Below are 17574 nucleotides of genomic sequence, written 5' to 3'. Positions count from 1 at the left end.
TTATGATATGATTTTGAGGTTTATGAAGTGGAATTTATTTTTTATAAAAGGCATATGTGGCAATAAATATTAGCAGAAAAGAGGTATGCTGTCTGCTCCCACTGCTACAAACTTCAAGGGGAACAAAAGAAAGCCTAGCCAGATATGGGGCTGAAATCTACCCTCTGTTATACACACACTCGTGTAAGCCCAGAGCATCTCCATTCACTTGGTAGTCATGACAATGTGAATTTCAGAATTTGGCCCCACAGACTATAATACAGCACAAGGTGGCTTACAACATAATACTAGCCAAGCCCCTCATCTCAAACAGGACAATGGCAATTTCATATATACCGGTAAAAATTAAAGTTGAGTAAATCATTTGCAATGAATGATTTGCAATGAATGATAAATCTAGTATCCTTTTCTGCTCGAGGACTATCCATGAACCTGCATTAATTTGAAATTATTTGTTATTTGAAAGGATTCAACTAGCTATTACTGCAATGTTTTAACTATTGGTTGATCATGAGCGGGTTTCTACATTTATTTATTTATTATACACTCTTTGAGCTGTGTTGGTCAATTGTAGTTGGTCATGTAAGTCACATGTTATGGTTCAGTTCCCTGACTGGATGAGTGTGCCAACATAGGCCCTGATGCTGAACCACTAAAGTCAATGAGAGTTTTGCTATTGACTTCAATAGGAGCAGGATTGGGGTCATAATTTACACTAGCACACTGAGGGTCTTCATTCCCTTTTAAGGGCCAGTCCAACATATGAAGATATTAAAGTAATACAGCTGCCAGCTAAAGAGTTGGTCTTTTAGCTCAGCAATAGAGACTAGTGTTTTAGCACTGAAGGTTCTGGGTTCAAATCTGTTGTTGCCTCAAGCAGAGGCATTGTACAAGTATTTCTCACATGAATACTCATGCATGCTAATTTGAAATACTATTTCCATGAATACTGGAGCATGCGGTCTTGAAATTTGGTTTCTGCAAACTCATATGCATTAAAATGGTTGGAAAGTGAACATGAAAAGGGTTTGAGCATGACTGAGGTAAATCCAGTTAAAAATCTGACCAAACTTTCAGGAAATGATTTTGCAGTATTTACCCACCTTTAGTAAGAATACAGCAACAAAATATCTGCAGAATTATAACCTGTGCTTTCAGCAGGCTTTTAAAATGGCACCATTTTCTTAGACACAAGATAGATAAGGTAATATCTTGTATCTGACCAAATTCTGTTGATGGAAAATACAGTCTTTAGAACTATACAGATTTCTTCTTCATGTCATTTTTTCCACAATTTTCTTATTAATTTAACCTTCAGACAACACACATCTGTACGGTCAAGGCTGTATGAGGGTCTCCTCAGATTCACCAATATCCTACTGAGACACTTGGTTTGTCAGATCTTTGAAAATGTTTACACTGGAAATTACTATATTGTCTATATTTTTCATACCCATTAATCTAAAATATAATAAATTAGTATTAACATAAATAGACATGAGATACACCCTTGATTTCTGACATTTTGATCTACTCTACCTATTTTGTGAATTACCTTAGATAAAGATGACATCAAAAAAAAGGAATGCTCCACAATTATAGAGGATTGATAATTCTACTGAAATTCAGAAGCTTGTTAGGGACAGTTTAAAAAAGAAATTAACTAGAGTATCTATCAGTTGGATTAGTATAGTTTCAGTTACTGTCACATATAAACACACGATTTTATTGCTATTTTGCAAATTATTCAGCATTCAGAAAATTATAAACTCAGATGTAAACTGCAGACAGCCCTCTATCCTTTATAACAGGTTAATCTATATTCATTATAACACTTGAATTATGTTATCTGTAAGTTCTTCAAAGTTTTTATCAGAACTTAAAATGCTGATCTTTAAAACCCTGGAATATTGCTGATAAACACCCATTGAAATGGAAAGTGGTTAAAGAACTGTTTGAACTTCTTTCCTGCCTTCTGACTACCTCTATAGTTGGGGTTTATAAGAACACAAAAGCTTTCTTCTCCCGTGTACCTACAGTCAGCACTTTAAGTATATTGAGCTTTAGGACCCATAAAGAAAGGGGAGAAAATCCAAACCAATCTCTTTCCTTTCACTCTGTAAATCCTGACATGCTCCATCACCTTTTTAAAATAGTGAGCTGCCCTTCCCCAAAATGGAGAAAAGAAACAAAATCAAATGGAAAACAATGGAGGAAGGATAATCTCATCTTTAAATAAGGGGACATGTTGCTCAGAGCTTAAGCAGGGTAAAGTTTCACAGTGATGTCACCTTCTTCTGAAAGTGTGAACCCCACAGGAGGTTAGGGGTAAACTATAAATACCACTAATCCATTGCGTTTGTATATCTTTTACATATGTGGGATGTTTGGCATGGTAGAATCCACCAACTGTCTGGCAGACTAGTAAGTCTTCACTTCAGACATCGAAGGGGAAGGTGTTCATGTAAAGCAAATGTCTGCTCTCCCCCCGCCCCCGATTGACTTACTGCTCATTGGTGTCTTTTCATTAAAAGTGAGCCTGTCTTCGCCCATTTCTGACAAAACCTAGTGTTCGCATGCAAAAACTGTAGCCTTCGCTTTTCATGTGTAGAGCATCCTCCACACGTTTAGCAAACCTCTTGCTCCTCAGTGAAAAGGTGTGCAAGTGAGTTAGTATACACTTCAGTTAGTGGGGTGTTGTCAGCTTAGTTTAGGCCTTGAATTTAGAGGTTGAGTTATAAAAGAAGAGATTTTTACACAATTTCTTAAGAACTGAAATATGGTTTAATGTTTTTAAAAATGTCACTGAATTAGGATTTTTTTTGGTATAACACGCATTGTTGGAGTACAGTGACACCTTGGGCTTGTGTATGAGATCCCAGAAGTGAAGGTTACTCGCATACCAAAGTAAAATTGTCCAGTCTCTTGTTTTTGTCTGGGTGATTTTAAGACAAATGAGCAGCAGAAATGTTAAAAACAAATTACATTCTTTAAAATCTTTCCTTTAAAAGAAAACGATGGGGTAAGTGTAACTGTAACCATTGAAATCGGAAACTTTTGCCCCCTGCCATATGATTGGAGTATAACTTTTTGTAACCCTGCCCCATGGCGTGTGACTGGGAAATGAAGATCAGGCCCTTACTGGCACCCCCGTGTATCACAGCTTTTTTACATTTATTTTGTCAGAAGACAACTAAATCTTTGGCAAAAATGTTCTCCACCAGCAGGTCTATATAGAGAAAGATGCGACTCAATAGAATTTGAAATTATTGAACGGGTATGCTTGGGCTCAAAAGCAGTCTGGCAATGCAGATGATCTAATTGGTGTATAACTTGTCTACTAAACAAAATGCAAATAATATTTGTAAAGAATGTGAAGGGGTATTTAATGGAGTGAGCTACATTAACCATCACCCTGATATAGATCCAGCGTACCATGAAACATACATGAAGTACATATCTGTCTTGTCCAATTAGATTCTAAATGCTTCAGGGCTATGCCTATGTATAGTGCTCGGCACAAGGAGGCCCTGATTTTGGTTGATGACTCTGAGGTCAGGCTATAATGAATGAAGTGTCATTAGCTCTGAGAAACTAAGCAAAAGCTGAAATTAAATTAAATGTTACTGAGTGAATATAAACACCAGCTAACTAGGTCAACAGAATGGTCAATGTAATAAAGCCAAACAACTAAAGAATGTGTGTAGCTCCCAATTATATGAATAAGGCCACCAAACATGAATGCTCCCCATGAGAAAAGCTGAGGAGGTCACATCTCCACTCCAAAATGCAAGAGTATTTTCAGTTTTGGATTCAAGCCAAGGGTCTTGTCAGCTCTAACTTGCTACAGAAAGAGCAAACATCTGTATCTTCAATTCTCCTTTAAGCTGATACATGTTTAAGTAACTTCTTCTCAGCCTCTGAGGTATACAAAGCAGTATGTCCCAGATGTCCCAAATGATCACTCAGAGGCATATGCTTTCAAAGCACTGTTTAACACCCAACAGAACTATATCCTGGTTTCAAATGTTATGTAGGAAGGGGTTTGAATATTGAAACAGATACCTCAAACTGGACTATGTATTTGGTGGGGAGGCTGAGGAGTTCAGTGGAACACCAGGGAGATGTATCGTGTGACCTGTATTGCTAAGAGTATGGGCTGCTGCCTCTGTACTGTTGTGTGGCTTCACTCTTGATATAAAAATGACTTGCAGTAACCAAGTCCAGAGCTCCAGAATGCCAGACAGCTACCTCCATTGCAAGTGGCAGAGAATGTTAGATCTAATAATAATAATAAAAATAAATAATAAATGACTGGCAACCTGGCAGTGTTACAACTATATCCAGTGCATAAATGTCAAATCCCTTAATTTCTCCTGGGAGTCAGTCCTAGAAAGAAGCAAAGACATATAAACAAAACCAAAGTTTCTTGAGGATATCCAGAATGCTGCTGTCAGAAGTAACACACACCTGCCTAGTCACTGAAAATGAAAAATACCAGGCAAATCCAGGCTCCAGGTGTCCATATCAGTGGTCAAACAAGATATTTGGAAGAAACTGTTGTGAGAACAAGAAGTGGCCGTGTGATCAGAAAGTCAATGAAGTTTAGCAATAGTAGTTACTAACAGATGTCCAATTAATAATCTATGGTGGTTATTGTTGCCCCACTGCCAAGCAGTAGCAGATGTAATGGCCCTGCAGGTCAGCTCCCATGTGGAAGTGGAATCAGTGATGTAGAGTGTGGGTATATTCTGGGGTTATGTCTACATTATGATGGAGCCTATGCCAGTATAGATATGTTGGCGCAGCTATGTTGCCATAGCTCCCTAGTGTAGGCGCAGTGTACACTGACAGTTTTTCTGTCAGCATAAGAACACCACCTCACCTAATAACATTAGCTATGTTGACAGAACCACTCTTCCATCAACACAGCAGCATCTAAACTGTTTTTTTTTTTTTTGTCAATATAGCTATGTTGGTTTTGTCAATATAGCTATGTTGGTTTTGTTTTTGTTTTTTACATCCTTGCCTGATGTAAACTATGCCAATACAACTTTTAAGTGAAGCTTAAGCCTAACTGTAACCTGTTTTATTTACACACATACCCCAGTCCTAGAACAGAGGTTGTCAAACAGCATACAGGCAATACCCTTCTTTCAAGAATCTCAGCCCAGTACCAATGCCCAGTTCCCAAGGGCAATTCTACTTGATCTTAATAGAGACTATAGCAGACAACAAACTCTCTAGCTATTTGAACAACTCTATCTACCTAGAAATTTGTATAATTAAAAACTAACAACAAGACAAGCATTTCTTCCAAGACTAGACACTTGTTCACATGCTAAGAAATAGAATTTGGAACACTGTGTGTAACAGTGACGCCAGGTGACACCTGCCACAACGTTATTTTTATTTGATATTATGTTTTATTTGAATTTGATTTGAAAAGAAAAAAGGAAGATGTAACAGTAGCAACTGAAGTAGGTGGTTACTGACTTTTACCATATGGGAGGAATATAGTCTTTTTTGTAAAGATGAACCATGCCATATAATTAGGGTCAGATCACAAAATAAAGATTAGTTTCTTACAGATCTTTGTAGCACACCTTTATAATAATAATAATAATTAATAATATTAAAGAAAGGATTTACATAGGGTCCATCCTGCATGTTCTCCATGCACCAAGCTCCAAATGAAGTGAAGGAGAATTCTACATGTAGAAGACTTGCAGAATCAAGTCTATAATTTCACAAAGTAGAACACTTAAACTACTGCATGTCTTGAGCAGTAGTAACATAGGTCCTGATCCTGGAAAGTGATTAGTACCAACAGTTAATGTGGAAGTTAAAAGGAGTTGTATGTGCTCTGCACCTCTGTACAGTAGCAATTTGTGTATTTTTAACAGACTCAGGTCTTGGAAAGCCTTACCAATTATATTGGTATATACTATACAGGTCTAGTTATACTGGTACAACTAAGGCTACGATTTAGTAACAGAGGTCACAGAATCCGTGACTTCCAGCGACCTCCATGACTTCAGCCTGCAGTGATCGGGAGCTGCAGGGTTGTCCCCCCCACGTCTGGTGGCCCCCGGAGCTCCAAGCCACCGGAGGTGTCAGGGTACCCCACAGTTCCTGGCCGCAGGCAGTGGGGAACTCTGCAACTCCTGGCCACCATGGGCAGTGAGGGAACCCCCAGAGCTCCCAGCCGCCGCAGGCGGTGGGGGCATCCCACAGATTCCAGCCACTGTGGCCGCGGGGGAACCTCGAGCTCCTGGCCACTGTGGGCCCCTGGAGCTGCAGGCAGAGGAGGTACCCCACATTTCTCAGATGACACGGGAGGCAGGAGCACCCCACAGCTCCTGGCCCCCATGGGCAGCAGGGGACCCCCAGAGCTGCAGGGGTACCCCACAACTCCCAGCTGCTGCAGGACGCTCCTACCTCCTGTGCAGCTGTCCCACCTCAGGCAATGTGGGGACCCACAGATCTCCATTTTGTCAGGGATAATTTTAGTAAATATCAGGGAAAGGTCACAGCTTCCATGAATTTTTCTTTTTTGTCCATGACCTCTCCGTGACTTTTACTAAAAATCAGACTTTTACTGTGACAAAATCTTAGCCTTATATACAACCCCTAATGTGCATACACTTCTTATGGTATAGGAAGGGCTTTTTTTCAATTTATCTAAATCCCTTCTCAAGTGACATAAACTAAACCAAAATAGGCACTCCTATACCTGAATTAGAATGTCTACATGGAGATGCAGGGGTGTTATTCTGGTATAAAGTCACACATTAGGTTGTACTGGAAAAAATTTCCCTTGTAGACAAGGCCTAATGGCCTAATGGGAATTCTGATTTCAGTGTGAGAAGAAAGCCCTAGTTTAATATTTAATATAAAATAGATATACTGAGATATTTCCTGGATTACACAGTGTTTGTAACTTCAGAGAGAGTTCACTGTCCTCAAGATTTATATTAGCAAATATTTATATTGGTGTCCAAAGGTCCCTGTCAGCATTGGGGTCTGTGATGGGGTGGCCTAGGCCCAGAGGTCCCCTGCTGGAGGCCTCAGTGTCCTGCCACACCCCATCCCAGAGAGGAGCAGAAGAGAAGTCCTCAAAGCGGCTTAGAGTGGTTGTGGGGAGGCAGTCAATGAGAGAGGCTGCAGGGAGCAGCTAATCAGGGCCCAGCAGGGCCATATAAATGGAGCTGCAGAACAGAGCAGGAGTCAGTTGCTGGCTGGAGCTGGAAGGGAGAGGACTGAGTAACTGGATGGTTGAAAGAACAGCAGGACCACAGACAGCTCAGTCTGGGCAGGGACTGGGGGAGCTAAGAGAAAGCTCCTGATTGGCTGCTAGGACTGAGCCTAAGACAGTTGCCTGAAGGGACCAGGGGAGCAACAAAGAAGCTCTTGGCTGGCTTCTTGGACTGAGTAAGGACTGAGTCTGGGGAGAGCCGCAGGAAGATAATGTATCCAGGGAGGTAGTCCTGGGGGTACAGCCCCATTCCTGGGCTGGGACTACTTAAAGACTGAGCCCAGGGAGGGCTAGAGAGACACCAGCCAAGGGGTACTGTATACCCTGGAATAGGTCTGTTCTGTTTCACATACAGACAGTGTGTGTGACTTGGCCAGAGAAACCACCCACAGGGGTCACCAGAACTGAAAGACTGAAGACCACACCTGACCAGAAGGCGGCACTACTGCACTTGGGTCTCGGAGAGGTGAGTGCAGGGCCTCATTGTGATTAGGGTTGTACAAGGAAAGAAAAGATATGGTCCTTGCGCTGGGGGGCTTACCTTCTAAAAAACCCAAGTAAACAAAGAGGAAGGGAGGATAACATTCATGCATACATAAGATTGTATTCTCGTACTGACATAACTGTTAGTATAGTTATGGTGGTGTTGCTTTAATCTGGAGGTTAAGATGCACAGTAGCTTGCCAGTAAATCAGTGAAATTTTTTAACAGATCTTTTCAGGGAACTGAATACTGTTGTTTCAACTGATTTGATTTTTTTTCTCTACTTTTCTATTGTTGTTTTGGTTTGGGAGGGTTTGAAGGTGGCAGAAGAATCTTTAAATGAGGATACAATACAGGTAAGTGTTTAGACTCCTAAAGCATTATGAGCCAAGCAGCCATCTTCACTTTGGTTGCTATTCATTATGTCAAGAGATCAGTTATACTTTCCAAATCCTATGTACACCAGCCCAAGTCATGTAACACAGTTAATTTTTAGGAATGGTCTGTACAGGGGTGAAAGTAATGCAGTACGGGCTGGTACGGCATACCGTTAAAAAGTAGTCGCCAGTACCAGCCCGTACCACTGACTTTAAAGCGCTGCCGCGGCAGTGCTTTAACATTGCTGCCCCTTTTGCGCCCCCACATCGGCAGCCCTGCCGGGTCCCTACCAGAAGGGCCACTGATGGGTGTGTGTGTGTGTGCAAAAGGGGCAGTGACGACCCAGCAGGGTCACCGATGGGAGGCGCAAAATGGGCTGCTTCAGCAGCGCTTTAATGTCGTTGCCCCTTTTGCCCCCTCCCCGGCCACCAATGGGGGAGGCAAAAGAAGTAGCTGCCACGGGGCCACGATTTAAAAGGGCCCAGGGCTCTGGCCGCTGCTGCTGCTACCACAATAGCAGCAGCTGGAGCCCCAGGCCCTTTAAATCGCTGCTGGAGCCCCGGGCGGTGTGAGCCAGGCAGCGCAGATGGGCTGGCTGAGGGATGCTGCCCCCAGCCCCGCCTCCTCTGCCTGAGACCCCGCCCCTTCCAGGGGAACCAGAGCTGACCCCATACCAGTAAGAGCTCCATTTTACTTTCTCCCCTGGGTCTGTATCTTGTTTTGGTGCAAGACTCACAACTGGGACCTTCAGGAATAAGGCAGCTCTCATTTGTGAGACTCTTGTGGAATGCAAAATTGTACACACACACACACACACCTACCTACCTACCTACCTACCTACCTTAAAAGCACTTACTGCCTTCTAAAACCCACACTGCTAAATGATGTCTTCTCCATCCAGCTGCATTAAAGTGGGGAGAGGATACAGGAATCCCTTTTTCTCCCACTAACACATTTGAACAAGGGGCAGGAGAGGCACAATCCATCTCCCCAGTGCTGGGAAGTGCAGTGGAGTCATGTCAGCTCAGCTCGTATCGCGTACAGAACTGCCTGACCCCAGAGGAGATATTTCTGGACCCACTTGTGGACAAGGCTCCACCCCTCTGTGTGCCACGATGACTACTCTAGGAGACCATGCTATAACAGGTCCCCCTCCCAAAATACCTAAGAGGCACTATGCTTTAAGGCATACAGTAATGCCTGCTGACACTGAGGCACTGTGCCTGTTACCCACCCTTAACACAGCTCAGCCTCATAGGAGGCATGAACATAGGTTGTTTCTGTGTCAAGAATGTCTCTGTCTGTGATGGCACCAATATTACCATGGTGATGGGTGTGGTCTAAGAACATAAACAGAATAGAACATTTGGTGTGACCGGTTATTTTACCTCTGCTGTTTTGCTCTGCTGAAGTGTCAATCATTTACCAAAAATGTTGGAGTTCTTTGGGTGGATATTAGCAAAGAAGGAATCAATTAGGCAATTTTCGTAAATCTTGCCAAAAAAGCATTCATCTGCTAGTACAAGCTGAGACATGAAAATCTCTCTTATTCTGAGCATTTTCCAGGTAGGAGTAAAGTCAGACATCCTGAGAAGAAGGCCTTTTAGCAGCCACCTCTCTATGATTTAGCTTGAGAGTGGAGTAAAACTGCTTTTTCTCGTATGGTACTAATAGTGTATCTTCAAATATTTTCTGCTGTTCATAACAGCCGCTATCCCCTGTGCTGACCTAGCATAGCCTTCGTTTGCATGCCCTTTGTATCTGACGATGTGTATTTCATACCAATTTCCAGGGTGAAGATGTAACTTTAACAGATTCGGGGGCAAAAGGAGGTTTTAAAGATGTCCTAACATTTTTTTTTTTAAAAGCTGAACAGTGAGATGTTAAAAAAAAATTATTGGAAAATTAAATGCTGTAGTGCTGTTTATCCATCTTTTCGGAGAAGGCTGAGCTGGGAGTCCTGTGGTTTTTCTAGTTAGAATTCAACACATGAAACATGAGCAGTGAGCTTCCGGGCTACAATGCTGTTGGCACTGGGTAATGTTTGTCAGTTAGACCTTTAGGGTAAATGGGTAAAAAGGAGGATGGCAAAGATCAGTAACACTTTTAAGTGTGTTAATTTCTTAGAATCAGGCTTTGTCTATTGTTGCTTGTCCTTCACCTACGTCACAACAGCAATTTGCATTAATGAAGAGGAATGGGATGATCAGAGAAATAGAGAACACACACACACTAATTATAAAGACTGGAAACTCAAATATCCTTAACTATAGTCTCACTTAATAGAAAAAAATATATATTTTTACCTCTAGAAATTCAAACAAAAATTCATTTTTTTGGTCCTCTTAGTATTGTAATGAAACTCCCTGTCATCGGGGAAAAAATGATCCGAATCTGTGCTTTGTGGGTGATTTAAGTGTAAGAGAGCTGCTAAAAATTCACTTTACAATTAGAATAGATGCTGTTATGTGTCCTGTTCCTAGAGGCTTTTTTGGGGCGGGGGGGAGAAGGGCAGGGGTAGGTTACAGTGAACTCATCCCTTGGAGAAGGTTGTCACAATGCTGCCACTTGTGGGTAACAGTTCTCCTGCAAAATATCCAGCTGGGGCTGAGTGTTTATAAGTGAGCCTCATCCTCATTCTCAACCTTGGATTTTTTTGGTGTAGTGTCTCTTACCTGCTGATTCTGCTTGTGAAATAAGCCCAGTTTTTCTCCTATCAGTAGATTTTATTCGTATCTGTTTTTCGCATATTCACTGCGGTAAACTAGCCATTTGGATATTTTAAACGGTTCCTTTTGTTTGTTTCCTGTTTTGTTTTATGAAGTGGGTGTGAGCAAAAATCTTATGCTGGAAGAAGCATCCTCATAGCTGAGAGGATTATAAATAACCAAGAAGTCTTATTTTCCAGACCTGAAACAAAGAACTACTGGAATAATACTGGGGTACATGGGTATGTTAAATGAAGAAAATCAGTAGCTGTAGGCGGTAAAAACAATAGCAGTATTAGAAGCATGAATATTGTAGATTATTCATATGAGAACAGGTAGCTTTAATGCAAAATTTCTACATAGCTGAGCTAGTGAGGTCAAATTTAATCTAGGAGGTTTACAATTCTTTTGGTGTAAAAAGATCACTGATTCTCTATAATGGCTCCATCTGAGAGCTCTTCAGTACAGTGCTGTACTAAGGACCTGGTTCAAAGCTCACTGAGGTCAACAGGATTCTGAATCAGGCCCTAACACTGTACGTCACCTGTTCTCCTTTGCAAAGCTTTCTGTTTCCCATGGACAATTTGAATAGCTACTAAAGTGCAGTTTTCCATCTAACCAGCTCTGTTACTAGACTTCTTCTTTGGGCACTGTTTCTTTTGCTCACTTGACTCTTATAATTGTTAGTTTATAAACTCTTCACTATTCCTTGTACAGGCAAAGATTGATAAACTTCATTCCAGAAAAATGTGGACTTTTAATATGATTTTAGGTGTAATTATATTTTTAGAAATGCATTTACACAAGAGGTGATTTGAAGGTCAATGTAAATCTGACTTTTCATTTTAGCAAGTGTTGAAGTGTTTAACTGTCTGTATTCAAAATCTGAGCCTGCATCCTGTGGTTTTATTTGTTAGGATTCCAAACATGCAACACAAGGAGCAGGGAGTTTCTAGACTACGAAAAACTAAATAGGAGAAACAAGTTAAGAAAAAGTGTATCATATAAGAGAGGTCTGAACAGAAATGCTTCAAAATAGCCAATCCCAGAATGGGTATTAGACTGCTGAGGAGTTTTCAGTGAATAGTCTTGATTGTGAAGGGACTAGAAGCAGGAGTCTGTTATTTTGCCCACATGCCAGGTGCAGTGCAAATAAAGCCTCAGTGTGGCCACAAACTGAGAGAAGCAAAAGCACAATATCACAAAACAAACTCTGAGTTCTGCCAGCTCTGCCCTAGCTACAAACTGGAGTTCATAGTAAAAATGTGCCCAGTAGTATATATGTCCCTTAGCAGATATGCTGAGTCTTTTCTGCTTTAATCAGAGGAGAAACACAAAAATCCTCAAAGCCAGCTCTACATCTTCTCTAGGATATATTCAGGCAACTGAATCTGTTCAATTGCTTATTCAAAGTGCATGCCAAGAAAAGGATGCAAGTGGTTGTGGATTCACACACAGATTATTAGGATTGGAAGGGACCTCAGGAGATCATCTAGTCCAATCCCCTGCTCAAAGCAGGACCAATCCCTAAATGGCCCCCTCAAGGACTGAACTCACAACCCTAGGTTTAGCAGGCCAATGCTCAAACCACTGAGCTATCCCTCCCTCCTGGATATTGGACTAGTATGTAGTAGACACAGAGCTGTGACCAGATTAGAGGAGATCTTGTTCCTACAAAATAAAAAGCTCGTTGGAGATAGGTGGGAAAGAGGCAGACATTCACTAATCCACTCAGTTGTTTTTTTAATGTTTATGCTACATCACTTAAAGTGTCATGTTTTTTCAGATGTTATGACACCCTCCTCCTCTTCACTCTTCCAGCCTTTGCCAATATTTTAAAAGGTTTATTGACACTATCTGGTAGGAACTGTGCTACTCACACTGCCATTTGCCTCTATCCTCCCCTCTTCTAATTCTAACCTCTTGCCCTTCACTCTAGCCTCTAACTCAGAAGTGTCTCTTACACTCTGCACCTATCATTTCAGCCACCTAGGGCTATCATTTACAGCTTCTTCTTTCTGGTTCTTCTCCGGTCCTCATTCTTTACCTTATTTCCAATCATGTTTTCACCTCTGGTTCATTTAGCAGCAAGCTCTTGAGTCTTCAGTCTTGAAAACCCTTCCTTCCATTCAACTTCCCTCCTAACAACAGGTGTATTTCCTTCTCCCCTTTGTCTTGACAGTTCTTCAGTATGTTGTCTGCTTTCTTATCAACTCCAGCTGGGTTCTTCCCTCTCCATTCCACTGACACTATCCGTACCAAGGCTACATGCTAATTTGAAGGGTCACTTCATTGTTCTTACTCGTCTTGATCTGTCTGATGCTTTTGATACTATCGACCAGTCCATTTCTTCCCTGGGCTTTCATGACTCTCAACTTTCCTGATTTCCCTCCTAAAGTTCCTTCAGCATTGTCAGGGATCAGGGCCTGCAGCAGAGCTAGTCTCCAGACAGTCTCATCAGTACAGCTAGCCTGCAGCAAGCTGCCTGATTGGCCATGCCACTTGATTGGCTACAGAGGCCAGCAGGCTGGCTCTTAAGCCAGCAGCAGCTTGCTGGCTGCTCAGCTGGCTCATGCCCACCACTGTGCCTGCTCCTGCATTGCCTTGTTGCTCTTCCCCTGCCTTGAACCCCTCCCTCCCTGCTACCCTGCTCACTCCAGTTCCTGACTGCCAGCTTGAATCATGGCTTTGGTTTCCAACTCCAGCATGACCCTTGGCTCTGGCCTCCAGTTCCTGCTCTGTGGTTCGACCCTTGGCCCTGGCTTCTTACTACCGACTCTGTCTCTGACCCTAGTCCTTCATTCCTGACACCCGCCCCTACCATCAGGTTAGACTGCCCTCACCTTGGTCAGCTGACAGGCATCCCCTTTGGTAGTAGCGCCTCCTTGCTACACTTTCTCTTTAGTCCTTATCTGCTTCCATGGTTTCAGCTGCCACCTCTATGCTGAAGACTCCCAAATTTACCTCCTGACCTCCACTTTCACATCTCCAGAGATATCCACAATCATTTCACACTCAGGAGGTTCAAAACTGAACTTATCTTTCCTCATGATCCCTCTCTACCATCTTCCTTCTCTATCATCACTGATAACTCTTCTCTCCTCCACTCTTCCAGACTCAACTTTGGTGTCATCTTTGACATCTCTTTCCTTCTCTCCTCATATCCAGCCTTTCACTAAATCCTTCCACTTTTCTTTGACTCAACAAAATCTGACCTTTCCCCATCATCTCTACTCATTTAAACCCTTTACCTATGCCTTAGTCATACCTTACCTAGGCTATCATAACCTCTTCCTTATCAGTCTTCCCACATCACAGTTCTTCCTCCTATAGTCCATTCAACCTACCATTGCTAAAGCCATTTTCTACTTCCACTGCTCCAAACATATCATTCATCTCAGACCCTTCCAATAGCTTCCTTTTACACTACATCAAATTCTAGCTTCTTGTCCTCACCTGTATAATCTCACCTCTCCCTGCATTTCTGATTTTATTACCTCTCAATCGTCTCACATTCTGTGCTTTCCTCCAAATTCCAATTTACAAATCCTACCTACTTAGATCCTCACCAGTGTTGTCTATGCATCTTCCTATGACTGAACTATTACACTATATTTTGGTTGGGACCTATTTTGTAAATGCATTTTATCTGTTTGGAAAGTGTCGCATATATTTCTGGTACTAAATAATATGATTAATATCAATGAATACAGGTATTTTTAACTAGAGATACGCAGTCTACCCACCTTTAGATTTGGGTCCTTTCAAAATATGGGTTGCTTGCTTATCCTTTAGTTTTCTGCCTGTAGTGCCACGAGCTGCTACATATACATAATTGCCATTAATTTATAGTAGAATCCCACTACAAATTCTGAAGGTTAAAATCACATTAAACAACGAGGAATCACATCAAATCACAGCAAGTGGATGTTCTCATAGACCTCTGAGCAGAGGACTCTGGGTGGCAATTAGCAGGTATTTCTTCCACACTTGCCTATCTCAGGTTGGAGTTAGGGCATTTTGATTTAAAATTAGGTTTCAAAAGTTCAGGTGACTGAATCAGAGATTAGCAAGTTTTAGCACAGCTGTTGTACACATCTAATGATTTTAAATGCCCTCTGCTTTACAATTAGCTAATGATTTAAGTACAATAGATACCTTTTTTGTTTGACAGCCAATCTGAAATAATCAACTAGCCAGGGGTGAAAGTAGAAATAGGGACTTACCAGTATGAGGCTGGGTTGGGGCCAGCTCTGGTCTCTGGAAGGGGTGGGGCCTCAGACAGAAGGGGCAGGGATGGGGGGGTCAAAGCCAGCCCCGGCCTGGCCTGTACCAGTAAGTGCCCTCCCCATCCTCTGCTGGGGCAGCAGTGGCAGCCGGGGGCTCCGGCAGCAGTTTAAAGGGCCCAGTGCTCGGCCACCACTACCGCCCTGGGCCCTCTAAACTGCTGCCGGAGCCCCCGGCTGCTGCAGCCACCCCACGGCTCTGGCAGCGGGGCTCCAGTGGCTATTTAAAGGGCCGGGGCTGTAGAGGCAGCGGGAGCCCTGGGCCCCTTAAATAGCCACCGGACCCCACTGCTACTCCAGGGGTCTGGGGGCTATTTATAGGGCCCAGGACTCCTCTGCTTCTATCGCCCTGGCCTATTAAATAGCCCCCGGAGCCCTGGGGTAGCGGCAACGGGGCTCCGGCGACTATTTAAAGGGCCCAGGGCAATAGAGGCAGTGGGAGCCCCGGCCCTTTAAATAAGCCCCGGAGCCCCTTGCTGCCGCTGCTACCCCAGATCTCCATCAGTGGGGCTCTGGTGGCAATTTAAAGGGCCTGGGGCTCCAGCCGCTGCTGGGAGCCCCAGGCCCTTTAATTGCCACTTAGGGAAGCCGGGCCGCCCCAGTACGATGCACTGGCTCTTGCCGGTACGCTGTGCCAGGGCGTACTGGCTTACTTTCACCTCTGCAACTAGCTTACTGTAACACTGATCCCATCAATCAATCAAATTGCCTAGTCCTTTTACACAATAGTTAACAAAATGTTGAAAATAAAGCCCACGGATCTTGTCTACAGCAACAAAAATAAAGAGGGTGCACTATGACACTTCAATATTCATTATTCTCTTTGGTTTGGACATGAGCTCTAGAATGAGACATTGGTCAGAAGAATGTTTTATAGATCTTAGTGTTTTTTGCTCTAACTAATTTTTAACATCAGGAAAATTCTAATTGAGGGAAGAGTGAGTATGATTGTGCAGGAACTGACTTTTGTACACTGCTACATTTCTTTCTGAAGGGTTCTTTGTTCTCCATCAGCCAGGTGGCTGCTGACTTCTCTGGACTTTTCAACTGTATACATTTTGGGTGAAGTTGTCCGTGGAGTTCCTCTGGATTAATACTTCTGTAGTTCAGGAAAAAATGACCCTTTGTATTTAAACTGATATGATGGTGATAAAGGAAAGTATGATGGACAAGCAGAAGTCAGCTCTGTGAGAAGTATTCTTTATATTGAATCTTGATGTGACGCAGGTGGGAGAGGATCCTCAAAGAAAGGATTTAGCATCCTTATTGTCATCTTTGTGTTGAGAAATCTTGACTGGGTAATGGACATGGGCTCCAGTATCCTCAGGAAGAGACAAATAGTCTCACTAATTAAACTGCATGCTATTATTAAGGATCTAAAAGTTGAGATTATTTCTATGGTCCTTGTCTGACTAATTTGGAGGAAAGGAGGGAAGTGTGTAGTATGGTGGAGCTAAAAGCTTTGTTCTAAAATACAAACTGACTCAATTAGTTTTACTGAAGCCCTCAATGGAGTTTTAATTAAAGGTAATGCATTAGTACACTAAAAACTGAAACTATTAAAAACATCCTCAAATTATAGCAGTCTGAAACAGGGAAAAATTGTAACAGGGTAGCAGATTCTATGACTCAACATAAGGATCTTCTGCTTAGTCATTCTGTTATCAGGTGCTTGAGCCCTGCATAGAGATGAAATATTTTTGCTGAGTCATGACTTAATCAGGTGCTAAAGAGCTGTTGGAGCCTTTCTGAGGCAGAGGGAACTAGGGGCTGGGAGAGAGGCAGTCCTGCAGAAAAATCCAAAGAGCAGTCAGTCAAGCTTGGGCTAATGTTTATGTTTTGATTTTTAAGTTAATAATAAAAGCAAACCCCAGCAAGGGAATAAAGTTGGACAGTATCCAGCATGTGCATCCTTTCTTCAAAGCAGAGTAGGAACTCCAGGTACTTCAATTGCCATCCTTATTTGAAGAAATTTTCAGGTTTCTTTGAATCCATTGTGAGAGCGATTAAAGCTTTTTTAATTCCCCTTTAATTTGTGCTGCACTCAGAATGCTCTGAGTGTTTGCAGGTAGTAAGAAAGTTCCTTGTTGTCCTGAAACCCTTTTTGTCATTTGGAGATCAGGATTGAATTGTTATTAACGTATGGAAGAGAAAAATGAATTTAATTTGCAGGAAAGCAGAACGCTTAGGCTATCCTTATTAATATCACCTAAATTACACAAACTGTGAAACAAAGACGGATCTCTTTAAGGACAGACTGTTTCAGATTATCACTGGAGCATTTGCTGCAGCAGAAGTCTCCAATGTAATGCTTTGGCTCAGCAGTGCACTGCAGGATATGCAACTTCATTTAAGCATCTTTTTCGGGAAGACTTGGCACTGCTGTTTTCCTCCCTATACAGATCTGAGTGATATTAAACAGGAAAAAACCACTCTTTTGCTTCTGATGAAGAGAGACAAC

The sequence above is a fragment of the Mauremys reevesii genome, linkage group 1 (assembly GCF_016161935.1).
Source record: "Mauremys reevesii isolate NIE-2019 linkage group 1, ASM1616193v1, whole genome shotgun sequence".
Lineage (NCBI taxonomy): Eukaryota > Metazoa > Chordata > Testudines > Geoemydidae > Mauremys > Mauremys reevesii.
Note: the sequence above shows the minus strand (reverse complement) of the source record.